This window comes from Caloenas nicobarica, chromosome 21 (assembly GCF_036013445.1).
Source record: "Caloenas nicobarica isolate bCalNic1 chromosome 21, bCalNic1.hap1, whole genome shotgun sequence".
Taxonomy (NCBI): Eukaryota; Metazoa; Chordata; class Aves; order Columbiformes; family Columbidae; genus Caloenas; species Caloenas nicobarica.
Genome location: NC_088265.1, coordinates 7215991 through 7242516, shown reverse-complemented (window position 1 = coordinate 7242516; position 26526 = coordinate 7215991). Strand labels below are relative to the sequence as shown.

General features: G+C 49.9%; 1 pseudogene; it reads right to left on the bottom strand.

Moving 5' to 3' along the window:
- Positions 1-880: 880 nt before the first annotated feature.
- On the bottom strand, positions 881-26255 carry LOC135997020 (scavenger receptor cysteine-rich type 1 protein M130-like; annotated as a pseudogene).
- Positions 26256-26526: the final 271 nt, after the last annotated feature.

The window sequence follows — 26526 nt, the reverse complement described above, 5'->3', positions numbered from 1 at the left end:
GTCAAAAAGGCCCTGTTATGGCCAGGAAAGCTCACCATGAGTTCTGGAGGGCGATAATAAAGTTTATAGTAACTACCAGGAAGATCCAGGAATTTCAAACCCACTTCTGAAGAGTGTGTGACCCTGAGCAGCAGTGATTTGCCATCTGTAGGTGTAGGAGAGAGGGTCAGGGGATCTCAGGGAGAAACAAGGGGATGGCTGATGACTTTTGCAAATCTTTAAACCATGACTGAGGCCAGAAAAGAAAAAGCGTTGGTCTCTTCAGATAGAGGTTGAAGAAGGGGATTGTCCTGAGAAGATGGCAGGAAGGAAGGTCCCTCCCGTGCAAATCAGAGATGACAGAGACATTTCCATCTTGTGTGCAGGCCTCAGCCTGGCAGATGGGGAATGCCCACTGCTGGGGTGGCTGTGCTCAGTCATCCACATGAGGTAACTTTGCTCTTTCTTCTGTCCCCAGACTTGGGTGGGCCTCAGGAAACATCCTTGAGCATGAAGGAAGCACGAACTTCCTGGAGTGATATCTCATCACTTCAGGGGAAGGGAAAGGGTTTATAAGACACGTTGCATGCAGGGAGGGAGTCATGAGTGTATGTTACAGACAGGAAGAAGCTGTAAAATAGAGGGGGATGGGAGGGCGTCATGCTGAAGTGAAATAGGTTGAGTTTTGATTTTGAGGCTGCAGAAGAAGGAGAATGTAATGGGATATATGGACAGCAATAGAGGATTCAAATGAGTCTGTGGGCTGGGACATCTTAGGTGTTTAAGAAGCATTTGCAGGGCTTTGGAAGAAGTTGCAAAGCTTATTGGGAACTTACAGCCATTGGCAAAACATCAGAAAATGACAGCTTTGTGTTTGCACTAATTGTCAGTGAGGACACAGTCATCCATAAACTGGGGACATGATGGGGTCAGAGTGAGGTGGGGGATCAGGGGTGTTGGTTAAAATCTGCAGAGATGGAGGCACAGGCATAGGACAGCGTAGGACAGCCTGGGGTGGGGATGGTCCCTTTGTGGGGGCTGGGAATCCACAACATAACTGAAATCCTTGTTCTTTCGACTATGGCTGCTGTGACTCCCACTGAGGCCCTTGAGAGGATACCAGTTCCTTGCAGCTCCAGTGCTTTGTTACCTCCTCCCCCACCCTCCAGAGAGCCTGGGAGGAGTCGTATCAGTGTCCTGCCCTCAGCATCACACACTCCACATCTCAGTGCTCCCAGGAAGAGCCCTGAGCATCCCATGAGGGAAGAGATCCCCATTCTTAGAGTATGAGGGTCAGGGCTTGACATCCTGCTTGATGAAACACATCAAAGGCTTTCACAGCAACCTCCACTTTTGATTTTCAACCTGTAACCAGTGTCTCTGACTTCACCAACCCAAAGGGACAGCAACCGTCTGCTCATTCTCTCCATGTTCTTTTCCATGATAGCCCTCAGTGGGGCCCACTAACACCCTCAGAAACTTGGAGCTTTGCTGCTGACTTTTACTTCTGTAGATGCCAGCTAAATCCACTTCCAGGTTCTGCAGTTCAGCAACTTGGCACCAGAGGGCTCAAGAACTTGCAAAATGCTGCACAATACAAGTCTCTAGGCATAATTTTCTTAATTCCTCAGTTCTTACCTGGTTAATTAGAGAGATTTCAAAACAGAAAATATTTAAATAATAAAAGACAATAAGGAAGGATTTCTTTTTCTTTCACTTTTCTTCCTTTTTCTGCTTGCATGTTCAGTGAGATTGGTAATCTCTAAATGGTATTGAAATAGAATGTCTCCAAACAGAGAATGAATATGCAAGGAAGTCAAGACCCTGTATGTCAGACACTCTATGGCCAGTTTTTGTCCCAGCTCTCAACCCACATTTCTCTCATGAGCCACCTGGGACTTAGAGCAGGCTTGTTCAAAACTGAGCTTTTGCCACTGAAGTCTGTAGCTGCATGTTTCAGGGACTGGGCACCAGTTTCCACTTGTTTTACTTGGAGAACATGCTGCACATAGATGGATATTGCTGAATTTAAAAACCAACCAAACAAACAAACAAAACACACCAAAAAAAAACCCAAACCCAAAATAAATCACAAAACCCAAAGGAAGACATGGTTCAATTAAAAAAATACACTTCTATATACTAAGTCCACATTAGCTCCTCTGAAGTCCACTTTTGATAGTGGATGGCCTTAGACCAGTTGGAAACATGTTTTCGAGTGAAGCACAGATTCTAAACACCCCAAAAGCACTACTTTCCCTGGACCTTGTTCATATTTACTCACAGAGTCACACACTAAAGTCACAAACTCCCTCAATCCACAGAAGGAAGCAAAGAGACAATGTGAATTCAATGGACTCTTTTGAATAGCCAAATCTGCACTAACCCAAACACATCTGGGTTACAGAAGGATCTTCATTTCTCATTCTTCTACAAAGCTGGACAGCTTAGGTGCAACTGTCCAGGCTTCCCTTTCTACTCAAGGGAGAGAAATCAGTTGTCTCAGCTGAGATGCTCTGGCCAAATCTACCTGTCCACCAGTTCCTGCTCCAGAAAGGCTCCTGTCAACCCTGGGTGCCATTTCTCACTCCCATGTTGGGGCTTCAGCCACCCCTGGGAATCTTGGAGGCAGTGGCCACCGCTCTGTGGGCAGCTGCATGAACCCCTGAAGGAAGAGGTTTGGCAGAAGTTGAAAAGTGCAGAAAAGACCTGGATATATTTATTATGTAAGAAGTCTTAATTTCAGAACTTCGTAAATTCTTGTCTTTTTTCATAGGCCATGGACATGGACCAGCAAACTGATGACTTTTTTCTCTCTCTCTTTGTAAATAGAGATTTATGCATCTGGTCCCTTTCGACCGGTAACATTTGTGTTTGCTCAAGTAGCCCCTGGTCTGATTCCTATCCACTCTTGACTTTTTTCCTCTAGAGTCCTGCATTGAGGCACAAAGGCCTGGGAGACCTTGCTGGTGATAATGGAGTCAAAGAGCACACAACATATCTGAAATTTGTCTATATTTATTATTACTAAATCGAGGAGTGATCTCATATTATCTTGTTTCTTCTCATAACTGTCGCTGAAGTAGTAACAGCTTGTTGTGGTGCCCTTGAATTTACTTAGAAGTTTCAACTGAGTTTTGATATAGACCATTTCTTGGAGGATGCAGCCCCTGCACACAGACTGTGCTGAGATCTGCTGTCTTTCAATGCTGCCAACCATGAGAACCCACTAAAACTCCCCAGAACAGGACAAAGTCTGCTCCTCTAATGTCTGGCATTTGCAGCCTACTATTTTCCTTCCTCACTCTCCCTGGGAGCTGGACCCCACTGTTTCAGTGTCATGACAGCCAAAGCTCACGTTGACCCTCACATCCCTAACCAGCTCTTCCTTGCCTGCATGTACCACATCCAGGCTTGCGTTACACTTGTTGGCCCATTGTGATGGATGTACTTGACTCCTTAACCAAACTAGTTCTAGTTTGGTACAGGCTCCAAAGGAGGGAAAGGCCTGAGCCATAAACGAGCCAAGAATGCCTCTAGTTTCAATCTGTTCTCTGAAAACCCACACAGGAACAATTTGACACAGGGAGCATCGACGCCTATTACTTTGGAACACCAGTCATGCCATTAACACATGAAGAGCAGGTGGTTTTTCCAAGGTTCCTTTATAAAGGAGCAAAGATAGTTGTGGATACAATGAGTCTCATGCACACCTTTCTCATCACATGTAATTTGACTATGAGCCAACCACTTCGTTCTATAAATATGACAGCCTAAGTGAGCCTTCTCTGAGCTCTCCCTGCTAGGCAGAGTGGCTGCGTGGTGGTGAACTGCCCTTGAGTTGGGACACCTCTCAAGGTTGCTCCTCAAGGCAGAGAGACTTTTTACCAACAGCAGATCTTTGGTAAGTGACTGATATCACAGATAACCTTGTAGTATGGTAACTTTGACTTGTAGCTTCGTAACTTTGATTTGTGATCTGATAACTTTGATTTTATATGAGTAACTTTGATTTATGGCCTGATGACTTTGATTTGCCTTGATAGTTTTGAATAACTGTTCACATGATTGTGCTGTACAGTGATAGAGTGAACCTTGCCACCAAACTTCATGAAGTTGCACTTAAGCAATCTAAATTACCCATTTGTGACAGCCATCTGGTGGCTGTACTATGAAGCTTTCCCAAGACACTCCAGAAATCACCTGGGCTGTTTGCATCCTTCTGTGTTCCTCTTCCAGAAAATGTCAGGATCATTAAGTCTCCAGTGAGGTCCAAGCTTCTATATCCAGAAACTTATCCAGATTCTTCCCCGCCCTGACTGCGGATTCCTCATTTCCCACCATGGTGTTGCCTTTACTGGCCCCTGCTCTGACCCTCATGCATAAGGCCAAACCCAGCTTATCACTCACCCCATTAAGGAGCTCCATACATCCAAGTAATTTCTTTACTTTGAGGGAATCCAACTCCTGATTTTTCCAGCCTGTCTCCGATGAAAATACTATATCCATCCACCCCTGTTGATGAGTTTTTACAGGACTTTTGTCATCTGAATGTGAACAACCCAGTGTTTCAAAGGTAGTCATTGTGTATTGTAAGTCAGGCATGTAGAAACAGCAGGAGGAGAGAAACTCCCAGATGCAGGTGCAGGGAGGAAAGCACCCAGTTCTGTGTAACTGCAAGTCACATCCTGAACCATTTGCTTCTGCCAAAAGGATAAGATTCTGCTTTCTCTTGATAGATAATAATAAATGATCAATGCTCTTCTTCCTCTATGTAATAGAAAGTCATTGTCTGTGTAATAGACAATCATTGTTCAAGTTGTAACATAGACATAGTATGTAATTGTGTTAAGAAGGTATAAATACTTCTGTGTAACTAACAATAAATTTGGCTCATGATGATCATATTGATCGTGCCGTGAAGTTCGCAGAACCCTCGCGTCACACCCCAAGTTGTGTGACTTGTCCCGCCGCACCTTGGTAGTTACACCATGGATATCAAAAGCAACAGGCTCCAGCTCACCCTGGCTCTTCCCTTGGCTGAGGGCGTCAGTGCACATTTAGGCGGTGGCATCTCAGCTGTAGCACCAGGCCAAGCTCTGACTTGTCACAAGGAAACCTTGTGCCAAGTGTCCAAGACCCTGTTTGTGTAAAGGTTTGGCTTCAGAGCAGAGACATGTCAGAGTGATTGGCAGATGGAAACAGAGCTGAAATTGGGTGACGAAAGAGTGAGAAAACCCTGCTGTCCCCAAAGAAAGAGAGAAACAGGGCTGGGAAGGGCAGCCATTTGCCAGACTTGCTCTCCTATCTCTAGGGTCTGGGATACCTGGGGGCCGGTCTTAGAAGTAAAGATGGAAGCTAAGAAAGCATTCAGTAACTCTACCTTCTTTCTATCTTCCATCTCCAGGGTACCCACCTCATTCAGCAGCAGACCTACATTTTCCCTAACTTTCCTTTCACTGCTCACGTACTTGAACAAGCCCTTCTTGTTGTCCTTGGCATCCCTGGCCAGATTTGCTTCCAAGTGGAGCTTGGCCTTGTCACTGTATCTCTGCATACTCTAACAGCCTCCTTATATTCTTCCCAGGTGGTCTGTCCCTTTTTCCACATTACATAAACATCCTTCTTCCATCTGAGTTTTGACAGGAGTTCCTTATTCATCCATGCCGGACTCTTACTTCCTTTACTTGATTTCTTCCTCACAGGGATGCATCAGTCTTAAGTTTGGAGGAAGTGATGTTTGAATTCTAGCCAGCTCTCTTGGACTCCCCTACCTTCTAGAGCCCTCTCTCATGGGGATTCTTCCTAGCAGGACCTTGAAGAGGCCAAAGTTCACCCTGCCAGAGTCCATGGTTTAGGTCTACTTACTGTCTTGCTTCCTCCATGCACGATCCTGAACTTCACCATCTCATGGTCGCTGCAGCTGAGGCTGCCCCCAACCATGACATCTCCAACCAGTTCTTCTTGGTTTGTTAGGACGAGGTCCAGCAGTATGCCTCTCCTCGTTGGCTCCTCCACCTTCTGTGTCAAAAAGTTGTCGCCAGTTATCTGTAGGAGCCTGCTGGTCTATGCGTGCTTAGCTGTGTTGCCCACCCAGCAGATGTCAGGGTGATTGAAATCTCCCATGAGAACCAGGGCATTTGATCATGAGGATACCTCCAGCTGAAAGCCTCATCAACTTTTTCTTCCTGATCGGGTGGCCTGTAGTAAACACTCACAACAGTGTCCCGCTTGTTAGCTTGTCCCCTAATTTTTACCCATAAGGACTCAACTCATTTGTCATCCCCCACTAGGCAGAGTTCAAGACATTTGAGTTGCTCTCTCACATGAAGTGCAACTCCTCCACCTCGCCTTGCTGGCCTTTCTTTCCTAAAAAGTACAGAGCCTTCCATGACAACATTCCAGTTGTGTGAGCTGTCCCACCATGTCTGTGTAACTGCAATGAGATCATGGCCCTGTGAATGCACATAGATCTCTAATTCTTCCTGTTTGTTACCCATGCTGCATGTGCTGGTGTATAGACACTTCAGAGAAGCCCTCAAGTATTCAGGTTTCTCATGAGGGCTGCAGAAAGATCTACTGCAGCCATGTGTACCCTTGAGTTGATTGACCTTCTGGTTCTCACCTTGGGAAACAGCTAAGGAATATTTGTTGCTGCTCTGGTTGGTCTGGCATGTTCCCCAGTTGGATTTGATTGTGTGAGCATCACCAGTTTGGATCCTGCTCCCTAAACTCATCAGTTTAGAGAATGCTTCACCTTGCCCCTGTATGCTTGCTGTCTCGTCACACAGCATGTTGCAAGTGAGCCTGATTACATCCTCCTCCTCCATCATGTCCAGTTTAAAGCCCTGTCAATAAGCCATGATAGCTTGTGTGCAAAGACCCTCTTCCCCCTATGTGAAAGGTGAACTCCATCCGATGCCAGCAAACCCATTATCAAAAAAGCCAAAATTGTGGCGGCGACACCAACCATGAAGCCATGTGTTAATAGAGTGCACCTGTCTGTTTCTTCTATTGTCGCTGCCCATAACTGGAAGAAGAGAGGAGAAAGTAACCTGTGCACTTGATTCCCTCACCAACCGTCCCAAGGTCCTGAAGTACCTCTTAATCTCCCTTGGACTATGGGTCACAGACTCATCACTATCCACATGAAAGACGAGCAATGGGTAGTAGTCCAAGGGCCATGTCAGGCTAGGGAGTTTCCTGGTGATGTCCTTAACCCGGGCCCCAGGAAGGCAGCAGACCTCCCTAAGAAGAGGGTTCTTCCGGCATATTGGACCCTCTGTACCCCCCATAAGGGAGTCACCTAAAACTATAACCCTTCTCTTCTTTCTTGTGAAGGTGGTCATAATACTGGGGCAGGCCTTTCAGATTGTGTGAGCACCTGTGGTGTAGATGGTCCTTCGTTTTCATTGGCCATTGACTGGCCTTCCACTTCCAGAGCCTCATACCTGTTGTATAGGGGCACATGGGAGGGTGGGGTGGGCAAGGGGATGTTTCACCTCCCACCTCGGGTGTGGAATTGTTTCCATTCACCCCTTTCCCTCGACCTACTGCCTTCAGTCACGCAGGGGGAGAATAATGGACTCTCTTGGTCTTGGTTATCTGGTGGTGGCCTTTCATGTCTCAGAGAAGCCAGAGCTTGATCCCACCAGTCTATTTCCTTCTTCTCCTCTTTGATTCTTCTCAACCTTTCTACCTCCTCTTTTAACTCTACCACCAGGCTGAGCAGGTCATCCGCTTGGTCACACCTCACACTGCTGTTCTCTCTCCTGCTCTTCCACGCCAGTGAGAGACTCTGGCATTCCCTGCAGCCTGAGGTCTGGACAGTTGCATGTTTCCATGGCAGCTCTGTCTTGGGTTGCTGTCTCCTTCGTGGCAAATACAGGGGACTTACTGTTCCTCCAGGTGGCTACCATAGTTAGGCTCCTTCTGTGAGGGTGATGACCACTAACTGAACTAATCTCCTGAGCTGGCAGAGCTTCCTCACACTTCCTGCTTGCCCTTCTGCACAAACTGCCATGCTAACTGCCTCACCTCTGTTTGCTGGCCCTGTTCCTGTGCTCCACAGTCCCCTGCGCTCCCCAGGGGCTGTATAAATCTCCTGGCAATGCCCCCTCTGCATCAGCCTCTCATGAGATCTGCTGCTTCTTGGCGCTGGTGAGGCCCCACCTTGAATACTGTGTTCAGTTTTGGGCCCCTCATCATAAAGAAGGACATTGAAATACTACAGAGAGTGCAGAGGAGGGCAATGAAGCTGGTGAGGGGCATGGAACACAAGTCTTATGAGGAGCGGTTGAGGGAACTGGGGTTGTTTAGTCTGGAGAAAAGAAAGCTGATGTGAGACCTTATTGCGGTCTACAACTACCTGAAAGGAGGTTGTAGCATGGAGGGTGTTGATCTCTTCTCCCAAGTAGCAAGGGATAGGACAAGAGGAAACGGCCTCAGGTTGTGCCAGGGGAGGTTTAGATTTGATATAAGGAAAAACTTCTTCATGGAAATGGTTGTCAGGCATTGGAACAGGCTGCTCAGGTAAGTGGTGGAGTCATGTCACGGTCCATTCAGTGATGGACTCGTGATGGTTCGTTTACCTTGACCTCGAGGCGCAAAATTAAGGCAACCAAAATGCCAAGGGGTTATAATTCAATCAAGCAGTGTTGCTTTATTAATTTGCCCGTAAAGCAGCACACGATAGAAAGAGAGTAGAGGAAAAGGGAAAGGTAAAAAGAAAAGGCGGAAAATGAGGCTGGGTTTACCACCGAATGAGCTCCAAAGGTGTCCCTCTGGTCTCAGGTCCCATGACGGGAGTCCTTCCGGTCCTCTGTCGTGGTTCAGGGTCCTCCGGTGGGGAGATCTCCATGATGTCCCGTCAGGAGTTGTCTTTTATGCTTCTTCACCCCCCCACACTCCCGTAGATCGAGGCCAATCTCCGCCTTTATTGCGCAATCCAGGCTTAACTGCACAGGCCCAAAGAGTCCCCGCTTCACTTGCCAGGGCCCGTCTGCGCCTGCGTCGCCTCGGTTCAGGGGTCTCTTACTGGTCCATTGGGTGACCTCAAGACCCTTGACGAGCCTCTGCGCATGCTCTTCTTCGTTGGCCTTTGTTACAGGGAGGAGGTGGAGGGCAAGTTTGGCTCAGGCAGCAGGTGAAAATCCATCTTCTGGACAGCAGTTATTGTCCCTGGGTCGGAGAGACCTTCACAACACAATTCCTTGCTTCAGGCCTCTCTCCAAATCATTGTCCAGTTCTTTCTCTCAGTCCATTCTGTTCTCCAAGTCCCTGATGGCGATGTTCAGGCAGAAACTGTTCTTCAGACCGACTCTCACAAGTCACCATCCATGAAGGTGTTTAAAAGGCGTTTAGATGAGTTTCTCAGGGACATGGTTTAGTGTTAGAGTTAGGTTAGGTTAGGTTATGTTATGGCTGGACTCAATGATCCTGAGGGTTTCTTCCAACTGAAATGATTCTATGACTCTATGAATGCCAGAAACGCCTCTTCCTTGGGTTTCCTTGCCTCCAGGAAGTCTGCTGTCTGCCCTGGTCTAGTGCTCAGCCACAGGAACTAGCTGCTGCTACCACTGTGTGCCTCGCTGATGGACTGCAAGTGGCCTCAAGTTGCACGAGGAGAGGTTTAGACTGGATATTGGGAACAATTTCTTCCCAGAGAGTAATGTCAGGCATTGGAACAGGCTGGCCAGTGAAGAAATGGGCACTCCCACTGGGTTGAACCATGGGACCTATTAGAGGGCCTTTTTGACTAGAAATTGTCTGTGGCAAGAAGGATGGAAACATCTCTGTCAGCTGGATTATTCCCCAGGGACCAGAGGCTCTCACAGCCCCAGAGCCTGAGCCCAAGCTTGCTGCCCCTGAGACATGCCCCCTCCCCACCACTATGTCTTTGTTCTGTGCTCCCCCTAATCAAACTCAGGAAGATTTCCTGACATCTGGGCAGGCACAGACCATCTCTGGGTCAAAGCCCCCTGAGACTTTTAATAAGAACAAATATGATGTATAGTGTAAAAATAGAAAAAAATAACAGAGGAAACTCTGGGCTGTTTCTGATGCCCATGGGTAAAGGGAGACGGCTCCCTGGTGCTCATAGCTCTCCCAGCTGCACAAACATCTCCTACCTCCTGGCTGCACCCAGCTGCACAGCGGAGATGGGCTCTGCTGTTGTGGGGCTCAGGGACTGCTGTGCACCCAGTTCCGGTGTCACAGCCTCTGTGTCCTCATGAAGATGTGCCAGAGAGACCTCTTCAGCATCATCATAGCCCATGCTCCCCAGGGACAGGGATGAGGTGTCTCCTTCAGCTGCATGGACCGTGGCCCTTCTCTGGGAGGGCAGGTTGCCCCCTGCAAGCAGCAAGGCAGGACATTGCAGTTCACCCCATAGGGTCTACACATCACCTTCCTCCCTGCTCCTCACTACATTCAGCTCCTTCTCCCACCCTTCAATTCCTCCACAGAAAACTCCTGGAGCAGTTCCCCCTTCCCAGGAGGTTTAGGTCTCAGTACAACATCAACTAGGATGGCAGCAGGAATGGTACCCCAGGAACCAGCAGCTCTAAGTTTCCCTCTCACCTCTGGGTACACCCCTGGGTCCTGCTCCCTTCTCTGGCACCCTGGGCATTTCCCAAGCTCCCTGCCCAGGGGCAATGTCCTCTCCAGGGTCAGAAACCTCCCTGGCATCATCATAGCCATCCACTGGGTCATCCCCGGGCAGAATAAGAACATCCAAAAAGACGGGGGAGCTGGCGACAGTGAAAGGATACATCTTGCAGAGCAGAGAATAGGAGGATGAGCAGGGACACAGGGCTGAGACACTGGTGTTGGTAGCACCACAGGAGACCCTCAAGTCCTCCCCATCTCTGGCAGTGACACTCAGTGACATCTCTGTCCATCATCTGTCTGCAGGGAGATCAACCCCTTCCTGCTCTGTTACCTGGTGCTGATTCCTCTTCGCTGACCTCAGGGCAGAGCTGCAGCTGGGTCAGGGATTCCTCTGAAGAGGAGCCTGGAGAGATGCGCAGCTGGTGTTATGGAGCAAACCCACTGACCTGGCTCACGGTCAGCGCTGCTGAGGAAGAGTGATCCATAGAGCTGGGGCTACATGGGGAGGAGGGCTGGAAATTCTCCCTGCTCCCCTGGGACAAACCCTGTCTCAAAGATGCTCCCAGAGCTGCCCCAGGACAGGGCTTCCCTCACTCCTCTGGTGTAATATGGGGTGCAGGGGCAGGAAGAGGGGAGCTGTCCAACTCTGATGGGCAAAGCTGGTTGAGAGGCAGCTCCTCTCCTGGGCCCAGGACCTGAGTGCTCTCCCCACAGACCACACAGTGCTGCACGGACCACAGGCTGGGAGGCTTCAGAGAATGAGCACTGGGTTGGGGCCAGGGGAAAGGGTCCTGCAGATGTGACTCCAGGGAGGACCCACACCCACCTGAGCAACCAAACCTCGCCTGCTTCTCCCATGCTGGGCTGTAACTGATCTCCTCGTACACAGCCTTGGGGAAGAGTTCCTGAGCTCTCCTAGAGCCTGGAGACAGAGGCAGGGCTGGCATAGGGAAAGGCAGAGGGGCAATGGGACCTCACTGTGCTCACCCAGATCTGTTCCATGGGCCAGCCCTGGACCACTTCAACAGCACAGCCCCACTGTCCTGTCCAGGAACAGCTGCCACATCCCCAGTGAGGGTCATATCGCTGTGGAGATTATCTGGGGCAGTCTCATCCTCACATCATCCTTTTGGTGACAGTGTTCATGCTCTTCTGGTCTCTGGGTCATGCCCCTTGCTCATGTTCTTCCAGTCCCTGGGTCACGTTCCCCTTGTCTGACCCCAGAGCAACTCCCATGTTTCCTTTTCACCTGGACCTGAACCCTTTTCTGCCCCATGACTCCATAGCATGGCCTCTGCCCTGTCAAGGGGTGGGCAGCACTAGGCAGAAGGTCAGCGCAGAGGCCTGACACCATGGAGATGGATCCTGCTGCTCTGTGCTCCTCCTGCCTTTTCCATTGCCCCAGAGCCCCCTCCAGCAACACCCACAGCACTGCCAACCTTGGCTATTTCCTCCAGGCTAACATCTTCCCCGGTCCTGCTCTGTCATGTCTCTCCTTGCCCCATCACTATGTCCCACGACCTCTGGGCTCTCTCCACCCCTTGCTCCTGGTGCCCTGTGGCCAGTCAATGAGGAGGTGCCTGGGACAGGTGGCAGCACACAGTCTCATCCCCTCAGCTCTGCTTGTGCCCCTTACTGACACCCCACAGCACCAACAGCCCTTCCAGGAGGCATCACTGGGACCTCTGTGGAAGGACCCACCTCTGCACCCATCCCTGGCACTGAGCACTTGCCCAGCCAGAAGGGCCAGGACCAGGCAGAGAAGGGCCCCCAAGATGATGCAGGTGACGACAGGCACTGAGACTCTCCCACTCCCAGTCGGATGGCCCTGGGTGGGATCTGCACAGGCAAGAATATGGAAGGGGCAGCACCAGTCCTGGGAGAGGCAGAAGCAGCACCAGACCTGAACCCCATCACACAAGGCAGCAGGGGGTGGAGGGCCCCAGCAGGGAGTGATGGAGAAGTTTCCACCCTGCTGAGTAAATTACAATCCTCCTCAACTCCCACACAACCACACCAGTGCCTCCTCCTGGGAGTTTCACACTCCAGCGAGGAGCTCCTTCCACTCAACTGTGGGTCAGAGCCTGGCCCTGAGGATAGCCAGCCCTGAGGGGAGGACAAGTTACCTGCTTGGGGTGGGGATGCTGCTGTTCTGGGTGTAGCTGCAGAGGAAGAAAAGGAGAGCTGGGCTGAGAGGGTGGGAGTGCACGTACCAGGGATCCTCCTCTCCAACACACGGTGTGTATGTCTGTAGATGTCCCTGACACATCCCACCCAAATTGCCACTCCTGTAGCACTAGAAAGACCAGGCCAGGGTCCAGGGTCCAGGGTCTCTGCTCTGGGTGGCAGGCACAGGCAGGCCAAGGGATAGTCCTGGAGCTGCAGGGCCCCACGAGCAGTGGCCAGAGGACATCCAGTTCCACCGAGGCTGCTCCCTGCTTGGCACCAGGCTGCTGCACTCCACAGGAACTTTCTTGTTCTTGGGAGGTCAGGGGCCAAGTGGGTGAAAGGCCTTCCCCAGCTCCCTGCCAATACCTGAGCAAGGGGTCCCAGCCCTGCTGCTCACTCGAGCAGCACATGGCAGCATCTTCCTTATGCTGGCAAGCATGTCCGTCCCCAGGCTGCGCCCAGCAGTCCTGCAGAGATGACTCTGTCCCCCGGCACTCCACCTGCTCCAGCCAGATCGGGCCTTGCCCCACCCCAAAAGCAGCCTCATGCAGGGCAGACACTGCGGGGCCACAGCCCAGCTGCCTGCACACCACTTGGGCATCCCGCATGTCCCAGGAGTCATCGCACATTGTCCCCCAGGAGCTGTGATGCCAGACCTCCACTCTGCCTGAGCACTCGTCATCACCTCCCACAGCACAGATCTTCTCCCTGTCTGGAGAAGACAAAGACCTCTCATGGCACTCAGACAGCAGAGCCCTGCCAGGCAAGAGGACTATACAGAGGAGCAGCTCCCTACCTGTGCAGCTGGTGGAGTTGGGGCATGGGGCCCAAGGCTCTGGGGGCATTTCCAGGCATCTCCCTGAAGAAGGAAACACTGTGGTGAAGGGGCTGACTCGGAGGATTGTGCATAAGAGAGTGAGGCTGAGCTCTGCTTGTGCCTCTTTGTTCCATCTTGGTCATAGAGCAGCAGAGGGGTTTCAGTGGAGGGGAAGCTCCTCTGAACCCTATCTGGTATCTGCTGAGACCTCACCTGGAGATGTTTCTGTCTCCCCTGGGCACTGGTGGGTGGCAAGTGCTGCTGCACATGTGGGGCTCTGAGAGCTGAGGTCACATTTGTGCCATCAGGAGCAGAAGGGTCTGACATGTAAAGGGAAAGCCCCTCCATCTCTTTCTCTGCATTTGCCCATGCCCAGAGGGGAGCAGAAACTGAGGTGACACCAGTGCCTGAGTGACTCAGAGTTACTATTGCAGGTGATGTGCATTTCTTCTTGCAGGTCATTGCAGGACTGTGGGTCCCAGGGAGTGGAGGGACACTGCCAGAAGGAGGTGTTTGTCTCCCCACACTGCACGTAATCCAGCCAGTCAGGGCCAGACACCCTGCCATGGGGCAGGGCTGTTTCCAGGAATCCTCTGTCCCCACAGCCCAGCTCCTTGCACGCCAGGGACACCACGTCAGGAGTCGTCAAGTTGAACAAACACTTCCCCACATTCCACTGTAGGAAACCTGCAGGCACCCGGAGCAGGTGTCACTGTTCTCCAGTCTCAAGGCCACGAACTCTGTGAGGAAAGGCAGCAAGAGGAACAGGCTGGTCTGGGGCTGTGGTAGCCAGAACACCTCTGCGCTCCCCAGGCCCCCAGCCAGGCAGGGTCACGGCTAGCAAGTCCCTCTTGCACCCAGGGACACAGAGAAGTCCCTGATGACAGTCACTCCTGGTCTCCTCACTAAGCCTGGGAGACACCTGAGCTTCCCAGGGAACCCCAGTGGGACTGAGGGCACCCATGGATCGTTGTCCGTGGCAATGTACTTGACCGAACGAGGACATTACAACAGCCTCATGGACTATCCACCAAGCCTTGCTGATTAGGTCCTGGTCCAAGGACACAATGTAAACAGCAAAAGTTGCTTGAGCAAGCATTAAAGCAGGAACTGGCAAGAAGCAGTTAACTACAAGAATGTAAACAGCTATCATATATATGGGGACGCATGATGTAGTAGCAAGAACCAATCAGCAATGTAGGTATGTGCGCGAACAGCTCGTGGACAAACTGTTTATCCAATCAAATAACAGCATGTCGCATGTACGGAAATAAGACAGGTATAAATATTGCTCTGTTAGAGCAATAAAGTGTCTTCAACTACGATCATATTGATCTGTCGTTGAGTCCATTATTTTGCTCTCACAATTGGTGCCTGAACAGGGACCCTCAGATCTTTTGGACCGTTTGGAAATGAACGAAAAGAGAAGAGTGACAGGAGGATCCCAACCGATAGTTCAGCTGCCCTGGCTGAAGCGTCCACAAGAGACGGAAAGGCTAGCCTTTGAATTCTCTCAACAAGGAGAGGAGCACCCGTTAAGGAGATGGAGAACTTACCTAAAAGAAGAAGTAAGCAGTTGGAGGAGGAGATGGGGCAGATGGTCTCTAAAGAGGAAGAGGCAGCATTAAAGCTCCTCCAACATATACTCTCTACGAGAGGTATAAAATATGACAAAACCTGTTGAAGACTGCTTCTATTATGGAGCAGAGATCAAGGGTTATTGATTGATGTAGGAACTGCTTTTGACTTATGCACTTGGGAAGCTATCGGAGAGGCCCTATGGGATAGCATTAGTAATAGCTCAAAAGAAGTTAAAGGTCTCGCTACATTATGGAAGTTAATTAAGACCACGCTTCAAGATATGAAAGCCAGTTGTAAAGCTGCGGCTTCTGCTTTCGCTGCACTCACTCCATGTCCTGGTGACAATGAAAAGAAAAGGAAAGAAAAGCATGACCCTGCCCAGAGTACTTTTGGCCTCACCCTACCTGGCGTTGTCGCCTTTGCACCCCCTGTTTCTATGTCCCCAAACAACCCTGCCGAACCTAGGGAAGGGGAGGAAGTCATTCCGCCCGAAGTATGCCCGAAGCAGATTTCTAGGGAGATGCCGCCATCTAATGACCATTCGGAAGATTTCCCTCCTCTGCCGAATATAAAGCGCAAGAAGTTCCGCTACGAGAAGTGCCGCGTCTATATCCACCCTTACCCCCTTCTACATCCAGATCACCAGAAGAGCGAGGAGAACAGCCCCTGGACATAGCCCAACAGCTGCAAAAGTTGCCGAAAGGTTGACTCAGCTGGAAACTGCAGTGAGACAGAGACCAGCAGTGCCTGTATCCTTGGACGTTTCTTGTCAATCCAACCCCTCTAATCCTTTCCTTTAACCCCATTCTAGCTTAATTCCTGAATCACCCCTTAAAGAGAATAGCGACCTTCATGGCAAATGGCAGGGAATCATTCACGATGCTTTAATAGAAGGGGAAATTTTACCTTCCCCTATGGCTTTTCCTGCCATAGCAGGGGGAGGGAACGCTCCGGCTCAGTGGGTATCGTTTCATTGGCAAGTTGTAAAAGAGGCAAAAACTGTGATAGCTCAGTACAGTTTAAAGTCACGATATACTCAAGCTATTTTGCAGCATATATTTACAGGATATACGCTAGCTCCTTACGACGTACGAATGCTTGTGCGCACTTTGTTATCCCCTTCACAGCAGTTGTTATTTTTTCAAAAATGGCAGGATCTGTGTGAGCAGGCTGAAGCACAAAATTTTAATTGAAATCCTAATGATCCCTTTTACTAGATAAGGTCTCAAATGTTAATGGGCAGTGGGCAGTTTTCAGATGTTCAAGTGCAGTCACGACTTCTCACTGCAGTGTTACAACAATCACAGGAACAAGCGTATAAAGCTCCGTACACTGTACCAGAAGAGGGAAAACACTCTCCCTCATATGTCTCAGTACGCCAAGAGGACTCAGAGTCATTTCCCAAATTTGTAGATCAGTTGCACTCTGCTTTAGATGCTCATCCACATCTGGATGCTGAAATGAAAGCTAGGATGTTGGACCAATTGGCTTTTGAGAATGCTAATCCTCAAACAAAGGTATGCTATTAACATTACCCAAAGGTGCTCATGTTGGGGAAATGTTAGAGACGTGAGAGGTTGGGAGAACAGAGTAAGGCTGCGATGCTTGCTAGTGCTTTTGCTGCCGCAGTATGTCCGTTAGTAACAGACAAAAAGGGAGGAAAGGCAAACAAAAAATGTTTTAATTGTGGAAAATCTAGGCATTTTAAATCACAGTGTCTGAGTAGTAAGGAAAAGACGTGCCTGTTGTGGGAAAAGATGACATGCGGAAAGAGAATGTAGATCAAGGTTTGACATTAATGGTCGTATTTTGGGAAACTTCCAGAAAAGCGCGACACCCCAGCATGCTATGACACAAATGCAGGGTGTCTGGACAGCGTCCCCTCTGCCACAGCAGGAAGTGCCGGAGTGGACGTGGAAACAACAGTAGAAATAACATTGGTAGATTCAAAGGTGAATTGCATTCCATCCAATATGAAAAGTCCTCTCGGTTACGGGTTATGTGCGTTATTATTGGGATGATCATCAACATCAAAACAAGGGATTTTTGTCCTACCTGGTGTGATTGATGCCAATTACACAGGTGTAATAAGGATCATGGTCCAAACCATAGCACCACCAGTAAACATCTCAAAAGGAGCAAAAATAGCACAATTGATTCAGTTTAAATCATGTGTGCCCAAATCTGGGGAACGAATAAGAGGGAATACAGGTTTTGGGTCCACTGGACCGCCGGAAATATTGCTCGCATTAAACATCCAAAAATCAAAACCTGAGGAGACTGTTAAAATTGTAGGACCAAGCAATGAAACTCTGACATTAAAAATTATTATAGACACTGGAGCTGATGTCACTGTTATACCCCTTTCAAAATGGCCTTCACATTGGCCTATGATTCAGTCCACAGACGGAGTCTTTTGGTATTGGAGGAATACAATCATCTAATATCAGCAAGTATCACCTAGATTTCTGCCTTACTGATGGACTGAGAATTAAGACACGCCCATATGTGTTAAACATTCCAATTGCTCTGCTAGGCTGCGACATCCTGAGCCAGATGGGAGCTAAATTGGTCACTCAGAATTTTTAGGAGCGGCCATTGAAGGACAGCCAGTCCTTAAACTAAAATGGAAAACCGATGCTCCCGTCTGGATTGATCAGTGGCCACTTAGTACCGAAAAGCTGTCCAAAATTCAAGAGTTAGTAACAGAACAATTAACTGCAGGACATATTGTCCCATCGACAAGTCCTTGGAACACTCCAATCTTTACCATTCCCAAGAAAAGTGGAAAGTGGCATCTGTTGCATGATTTACAGGCAATCAATGCAGTTATGCATGACATGGGAGCCCTACAACCAGGATTACCTTCGCCGGTCATGATCCCTAAAGATTGGAACCTATTGATAATTGATCTGAAGGACTGGTTTTTTACGATTCCATTACATCCTGAAGATCATGAAAAATTCGCTTTTACAGTACCCTCTATCAATAAAGCAGAGCCAGCGAAACGTTATCATTGGGTAGTTCTACCTCAAGGCATGAAAAATTCACCAACAATGTGTCAGCTGTTTGTTGCTTGGGCTTTAGAACCCGTAAGGAAACAGTTTAAACAGTTGCTGATATATCATTATATGGATGATATACTGATAGCTAGAAAGGACATGAATGCTGAAGAAATCTTGAAAACTCTATTGCCATGCTTAGAGGCTAAGAAGCTTAAGATTGCACTTGAAAAGAGTCAAAGAAGTGCTCCATGGAATTACCTGGGATGGGTTATCACTGGGTCTCAAGTAAAACCGCAAAAAATTACCCCGAACACAGAAATTAAAACACTGAATGATGCTCAGAAGTTGGTAGGAGACACCCAATGGATAAGAAATCTCCGTGGAATTACCAATGAGGATTTAGCTTCATTACTCCCACTCCTCTTAACTAGCAATAATGCAGAGGACAAACGGCAATTAACAGATCGTCAAAATTTAGCGTTGCAACACATACTAGAGAAGATTACAATGTTCAAGGCACATCGCTATATTCCAGAACTAGATATTCAACTCATAATAATCCAGGGAGAAAGGGATAACTATCACCCATTTGCCATAATAGCCCAATGGGATACAAAAGAAAAGGATCCTTTAAAGATACTCAAATGGATATTCCTACCCTTCAGACAGAGGAAATCTATTGTTACTCGACTTGAACTTTATGCTCAGATAATCATGAAAGGTCGTTCATGATTGCTAGAGATAGCGGGTCGAGATCCTAGCTCTATCACCGTTCCACTAGTATAGACCTACTTGGAATGGGCATTAAGGCATTCACAGGTCATACAGGTAGCACTAGCTGAATTTGCAGGACTAATTAACAATGTATACTCAGCACACAAACTATTCTCTTTTTTATGTAATAATGTTTTTGATACCTTTCCAATCAGGTCTGAAATGACGGTGCCTGGGTTGACGGTTTTTACGGATGCCAGCAAAAATAGCAAGAGGGCTGCTATAATCTGGAAAGAAAACGATAGATGGGCTGACAAAATTATTCCCGGTACTGTAAATGACTCCTTACAAACATTAGAGCTAAGAGCTGTAGTATGGGTATTTGCGAAATGGTCTTCTAACCCTGTAAATATTGTATCAGATTCCTTGTATGCTGTAGGCGTAGTACAACGCATAGAAAATTCAGTCTTAAAAGAAATCAGTAATCTAGTTCTATTTTCACTTTTCCAGGAATTATTACAGTATTTAAACCTAAGAACAGTTCCGTATTTTATCACTCACATTCATAGACATTCAGGATTACCAGGAGGCCTAACGGAAGGAAATGACTGCACAGATAGGCTTGCTGCTCCACTATGGACTGGGCCTCTGATAAATCACTTTGAACAGGCTAAACTATATCATGCTTTCTTTCACCAGGGTTCCAAAGTGCTTTCACAACAATTCACAATTTCCATTACAGATGCTCAGGGAATTGTACAATCCTGTCCTGATTGCCAAAAAATGGGATTTTGTATAGGTCTCGGAGTCAATCCCCGAGGTTTGTTACCTCTCCAATTATGGCAGATGGATGTCACTCATGTCCCAGAGTTTGGAAGACTAAAATATGTACATGTAACTATTGATACTTATTCTGTAGCTATGTGGGCGACTCCTCTGACAGGAGAAATGGCTAAGCATGTTAAGAAGCACCTCCGAGGCTGCTTTGCAGTCTTGGGTGTACCTCATGCAATAAAAACTGACAATGGACCTGCCTATATTTCCCATACTTTTGCAGACTTCTGTAAGTTGTGGGGTATTAGGCATCACACTGGTATTCCACACTCGCCAACTGGTCAGGCAATTGTAGAACGAGCACATCAGACACTTAAGAATCTCCTTATAAAACAAAAAAATGGGGGAAATTGGCATATCCCCACAAGAGAGAATATGGAAAGCACTATATGTTCTTAATATTTTGTGATTGACAGGAAATCCCGATAACCCTCCGATGGTCATTCACAACAGCGCATCAGGTAACGAATTGTCTGTATGAAAAACTGCAGGAATCAAGGTCATGTACAAAGATCTAAATACAGGTCAATGGACTGGACCTGCTGATGTACAAATAATTGCCAGACGATGTATGTGTGTCATTACAGAATCTGGCCCTACGTGGATTCCTGCCCGCTGGGTAAAGCCGTGGAACACTCCTGCAGAAGTGAATGGGAGGAACATTGTACTTGACAACTTAGAAGATTCCGGTGACAACAAAACCGAGTAGTCAAGTTTGTCCTATCTGGCATGCTTATAGTCTATATGTAATTTGTTTTTGTAGGTACTGTGGAAAGTATATAATACATTATAATGGTAGTCAACATGTTTATCTAAATCGTACATTTAGTCCTCTATGTATTAGGGGTAACAGGGTAAATCAGTTAGGAACTGTGCAAAAGAGAGGATATTTTTGCTGTAGTTCTCATAGATTAGTACTTATAGAACCAGCTTGTTTGAGAAATTTGTGCTATTTAGTGTAATTTTTTGATTTACGCTTGGCTTAGAACAAACTCATCAGTTGCTGTCTGATTTGCTGGTGTGCCCCGCGCATTTTTTCTACTAGACAGTGACCGATGCGGGGTTAGATCAATTATTTGAGGGCTGGAGACTTATGTGATGGCTTCTTGATTTAGTAAAGCAAGGATTAATGATTTTGATTGTAATAGCTATAGTGCTCATTATTGTACCTTGTATTTTTAAGTGTGTTTCCGATATGATAAATAATGTCATCAAAAGAGTGTGGCGAATTGTGGCAATGTACTTGACTGAACGAGGACACTACAACAGCCTCATGGACTATCCACCAAGCCTTGCTGATTAGGTCCTGGTCCAAGGACACAATGTAAACAGCAAAAGTTGCTTGAGCAAGCATAAAAGCAGGAACTGGCAAGAAGCAGTTAACTGCAAGAATGCAAACAGCTACCATATATGGGGATGCATGATGTAGTAGAAAGAGACAATCAGCAATGTAGCTATGTGCGCGAACAGCTCGTGGACAAGCTGTTTATCCAATCAAATAACAGCATGTCGCGTGTACGGAAATAAGACAGGTATAAATATAACTCTGTTAGAGCAATAAAGTGTCTTCAACTATGATCATATTGATCTGTCGTTGAGTCTGTTATTTTGCTCCCACAGTTGTCTATAGGACGGGCTCAGGCAGGGGCTCATCCGGGGACAGCCTGGGCCATGCCTGGCTTTCCTGCGTCCTGCCCTCCCGAGGAACCAGGCTCCCAGCACATCTCCCAGCACAGACCTGAGCAGATGATGCCCACGTCCTGTTTGTGCCCGCAGTCATATTGCCCCCCAGGGCCCGGCAGCGCAGTCCCAAAGAGCAACTTCGGCCCTGGAACAGTTCACACCGTCCAGCCAGATCTGCCCAAAGCCTTCTCCAAACCTAGCCAAGCTGGCTGCCTTCACCGCCCCTCTGCAGCACAGCTGGTGGCAAATGGCGGCAGCATCGGACAAGTCCCAGTCATCATCACAGAGAGTCCCACTGCTGCCCTGGTAGTAGATCTCCACTCTCCCTGCGCAGCACCCAGGCCCATTCACCAGCCAGACCTGCCAGCTCCCTGCAGTGGGGAGAAACCCCAATTGCTGTCAGGGGGTGGCTGGCCCCCTCCCCATCATCTGTAGGCCTGTGCAGTGCCGCTCACCCCAGCAAATCACTCCCATGTCCTCCACAATCCCTCCCAACAGGGCACTCTCAGGCAGGGAGGTCTTGCAGAGGCTCAGGTTGGCCTCGTGTTCTGTGCATCAGACCCCTCGCAGCCCCACAGGGCCCATCCCTCGCTCAGGCTTTGGGGGGTTGTAGGCTTTTTCTGCCTCTCCACACTGCAGCTGCTGGCACACCACGCTGGCCTCCTGCATGTCCCACTGGTCATCCAGGACTCTGCCCCACCTCCCACGCTGGAAGATCTCCACTCACCCATTGCACCGGCTCCCTCTGCCCACCAGTCACAGGGATGCAGATTCAGCTGGGCCTGGGGAGAGCAGAGGTGCCACAGTCATCAGCGGCACTGGGCAGCATGGCAGCCTTCAGGGAAGAGGGCAAGGGGGGATTTTCTGACTAAACAGGACAAGATTGAGCCCTGTGCCGACAAGAAGCAAGGGCAAAGTTGTGGGTCCCTTCTGCAGCTCACACCCAGGTTTGCTTCTGCTGGGAGCATGAAGGCAGCTGCTGCTTGAGTGGTGGGATGAATCTCTGCAGGGCTCTCCGTGGGGACGGGAAGCAGCTGTTTGCAGCTGAAGGGATGGAGCAGAGCCACGCAGCCCTGTCCTGGGCTCATCCCACAGACCCCAGGCCTGGCAGAGGTGCCGGGGCCTAAGCTGCTGCCCAGGGGGCAGACACCTGCCTCCATTCAGACCTCAGGTCTCCCAGAGCAGAGCAGTCAATCTGAGCAGGGAAAGCTCTCCAGGCAGCTCCTGGGGAAGTCAGGGTTCCACCAGGGAAAATTCAGCCTGGTGCTCCCATGGGACCCCTGCTTTGGGTGCCCATGTCTCGCAAAAAGGGCAAATAGAGTTAATGCACCATTTTCCTGGAACTTGCCTGAGCAAATGACAGCAGCATTGTTCCCACGGGAGCATGGGGAGGCTCCCAGCATGATCACTGGGCACTGTCCCAGGTGGGTTTCAGTCCTGTCACAGTGGAATGAGTCTCTCCAGACGGGGCCAGTGTCTCTCCCAAAATGCTCTCCTCTAGGAATGGACTCAGAAAAATCGCAATTGAGTTGACGACAGAGAATGTGGGCATCCAAGAGATCTCAGCAGGAACCACAGATGGTCCCCCAGGTCCCCAGAATCTGGACCTCCACCCTCCCCGCACATGCCGTGCTTCCATTCACCAGCCTGAACCCTGTGTACTCTGGGGACAGAGGAGAAGGAGAGAGGGTGGCTTGTTGCTTTTGTACTCTTTGAATCTGGAGGAGAGGACAGAGGGACAGCACACCTTTCTTCTCCTTCTGCACTGATTTCATGCTGCAGACAGTCCCATGACCCATGCTGTCCTAACACCCACCCTGCCCAACATGGTCCTTGCTCTCTGCCCCGAACCCTGGCACAGCCCCAGTGTTCAACACTCCACCCTGAGTCCTTACATGTGCAGCTGACAACAGCGCTGTTCATCTGGGTGCAGGCCAGGTCCCTGGAGAATCCCTTGGGGCAGAAGGACAGGAGGGACTCATTCGCCACACACTGCAGCTTTGCATCCCACATGGGAGCAATTCCTTCTCCAAAGTGACCTCCTCCAGCCATAGGCAGGACCACGCCACACTGCAGCTCCCTGCAGACCACCTCAGCAGCTTTGGGACCAAAGTGGGAATCACAAACAGTTTTCCACTGGTCTCCATCGTGGATCTCTACATGTCCTGAGCAGTGGTTCTTCCCCTCCACCAGCTGGACAAATCCTGGAAAAAAAACCCTAAAACAACAAAGAAGTTCAACTGGAAGTTCCCAGAGCACTCTGGCAGTTACATGCCCACATCCCACATCATCTCATGGAATCATAGAAAATGCGACCAAACTGCCCATTGCACATTCCAGAGAAAGCTGTTGGGGGAGTCCTGGTGACACAAACACATCCAAGACCCCTTCATCCCTTCTCTACACCATCAGAGCATTCGAGCTATGTGTCTGCCATACACTCACAGCCACAGTTACTGCTCAAACAAAGTACTCACACACAAGGTTCACTGTGCTGCCTGGCATGGTCCTCCCAGCACTGCAGGAATGTGAGCAGTTGGAGTCCAGGAGAGGAGAACTGGCCCAGATGATGATGACTGCTGCAGCCTGCTCAGCCCCTGCAGAGCTTCAGGCCAGGCAGGACCTTCATCACTTTGGTGCAACCAGATCTGCACTGTGATTCCAGGGGTTTTCCTGAGATTTTGGGAGTTTCCTTTTCGATGGCAGATGTCACAAAGCACAGAAGTGCAGAAGCTGTTGTCACAGCTGGTGCCTGTCCAGAGCCTTCCAATGCCTGCTGGAGGTGGGATGTTCTCAGCCAGGGAAACCATACTCTGCCCAGAGGTGCACAGGTCCCAGGCCAATGGCCAGGCAGGGGGCAGGAGACCCTCATGTCCCCCTGGTCTTACACTGCCTCAGAGGGTCACAGCAGGCACAGACGAGAATCAATAAGTGCTGGCAAAGACCCTGTTTAGTGGGTCAGTGTGGGGAGCTGTGGGCAGGCAGGAGGGGGTGGGCATCTGGTCAGCGCTGCCTGCATGGGGTCCGGTCTTCACAGGGCTGTCACAGCACCTCGGATATCCCAGCACCAGCCTTTGCATGTGTTGATGCAAAGGAAGCAGCCAGAGTCAAGCAGCTGCCAAGCTTTTTAAGCCTGGCAGTGTAGGACCACACAGCCGAGTCCTGGGGATGGTCAACGATGGGCTGTGCGCCGCCTGCTCCTCTATCCAGGGCCCAGCACTCATGCTCTCTGAAACGTCCCTCCAAGTCCACTGAGGTACACGTCTCTGAGGGGGAACAACCCCTGTGGGCAGTCAGGAGGGGTTGGACAGCTGGTCAGTGCTGCCTTCATGGGGTCGTGTCCACTCAGGGCTGTCACAGCTTTCCTCTGGGACTGGTTACACCAGCAACAACAGTCCAAGCTCAGCAGCATGATTGGCTGCACTTGGCCCTGCCCCAGCATGTTTGTTGCTCCCAAAGGGCACAGCCAGGTCTCCTTGCCCATTCTGGCTCCAAAGATGGGGAACGAGGTGACCCCTTACCTGAACATATCACTCCAGCATCACAGAAGTGCTCACAGTTGTGTTCATCCCATCCTGCATGTGTGCAGTCAGACAGGGCAGATTCAGTGGCATTACAGCTGACATCATCCATCCAAATAGGGCCAGATCCTGGCCCAAAGTGTCCGTACTTAGGAGCTCCAACAGCAGACCCACAGCCCAGCCGCTTACAAACCACTGGTGCATCATTCATGCCCCGGTAGTCATCATACACGGTCCCTCACTGGCCTTGGTGTTTCACCTCCACTCACCCAGCACAGAGCCTGCTGCCATCCACCAGCCTCACCTCTGCAGCACCTTCAAACATCAACATTGGAGAAGTCAGGAGAGTGCTGAGCCTCGGTGCTGCAGATCTGGGGGAACCTCCTGCCTGCATAGAGTCAGAAGTGCCAGGGTGGGAGCCCACTCCCCTCTCGGCTGTACCCAGTGCAGTGTGAGGGTCCCTTCTATCCCCAAAAGCTGTGCAAGGCTCAGGGTGCCCAGTTCCAGCACTGCTGGGTCATTCTCCGTCCCACCACACAAGGTACCTCTTCCCACCTGCCCCCCACCCATGCCCACCCACACACTGCCTAGCCGTGCACTGGACACTCACTCCTCCCCAGCCCAGCACACCCTGAACAGTCCTGTGTACCCAGGTTTGCCTGGCACCCTGGCAGCCCTGGCACCATCCAGATCCATCCCACCTCCAGGGCTTTCTCTATTCCCACTGAGATGATCCAGAGCATCCCCCCACACACATCCCCCACTACCCTGGAGTCAGCCCAGCCCCTGCACTGGGCCAGTCCCCCCAAGAGTACATCTCTGTTCTGCAGATGTCTCCCGTCCTCTTCTCTCGTGGGGCAGAAACTGCCCTTGTGAGGTCAGGATTCCCCTGGAACAAGAGGGTGGTGAGCAGCACACAAACCCTCTGGGGCACCCCAGAGGTTGGCAGTGCCCTGGAGATCTCTGGGTGCTGCCATCACCAGTGAGGCCACCACTAGCTCCAGAGGCAGAGTGCTGGAAACAAGGGATCCCAAAAGGTACCCCAGGACAGGGTGCGAATCCAGCCAGGCACAGGCTGCCCTGAACACTGTACCCCTGGGAAAGGAGATACGCTCTCCCACCCCGACGGGCACAGAGAAAGGCACAGGCTCCATGGAACTGAGCACCCTCTGCCCCTTGTCTCAGTAGCACCTGCAAAGAAACCCCATTTCCAGAGAGATCCCCATGACTACACTGGTACCCGCTGTCCCTGGGTGGTGGGACAAGGCACTTACCCCTGCACAGCTGTACCCAGAGGAGCAGCCACAGCATCTGAGGGTACAGGAGTCCCTTTGTGCCCATCCTGAGTATCCTGTCCTGATGGCACATCCCTCTGTGCTGCAATTCCTGCCACAGCTCCAGGGGACTCTTGTGAACAATTATGTCGGGAGGGCAATATATCTCTGCAGATGCCCCCCCAGCTACAGGAGGAGCCAACTGAAGCAGCAGCACCCTTTTAGACATTATCGGGAGCTATCTCCCCTCCGACACAGCCCAGTCCTCCAATGAACTTCTCCAGCGCCATTCATGACCATATATGAGGGATGGCTCCGCTGCAGGTGTCACATCACTG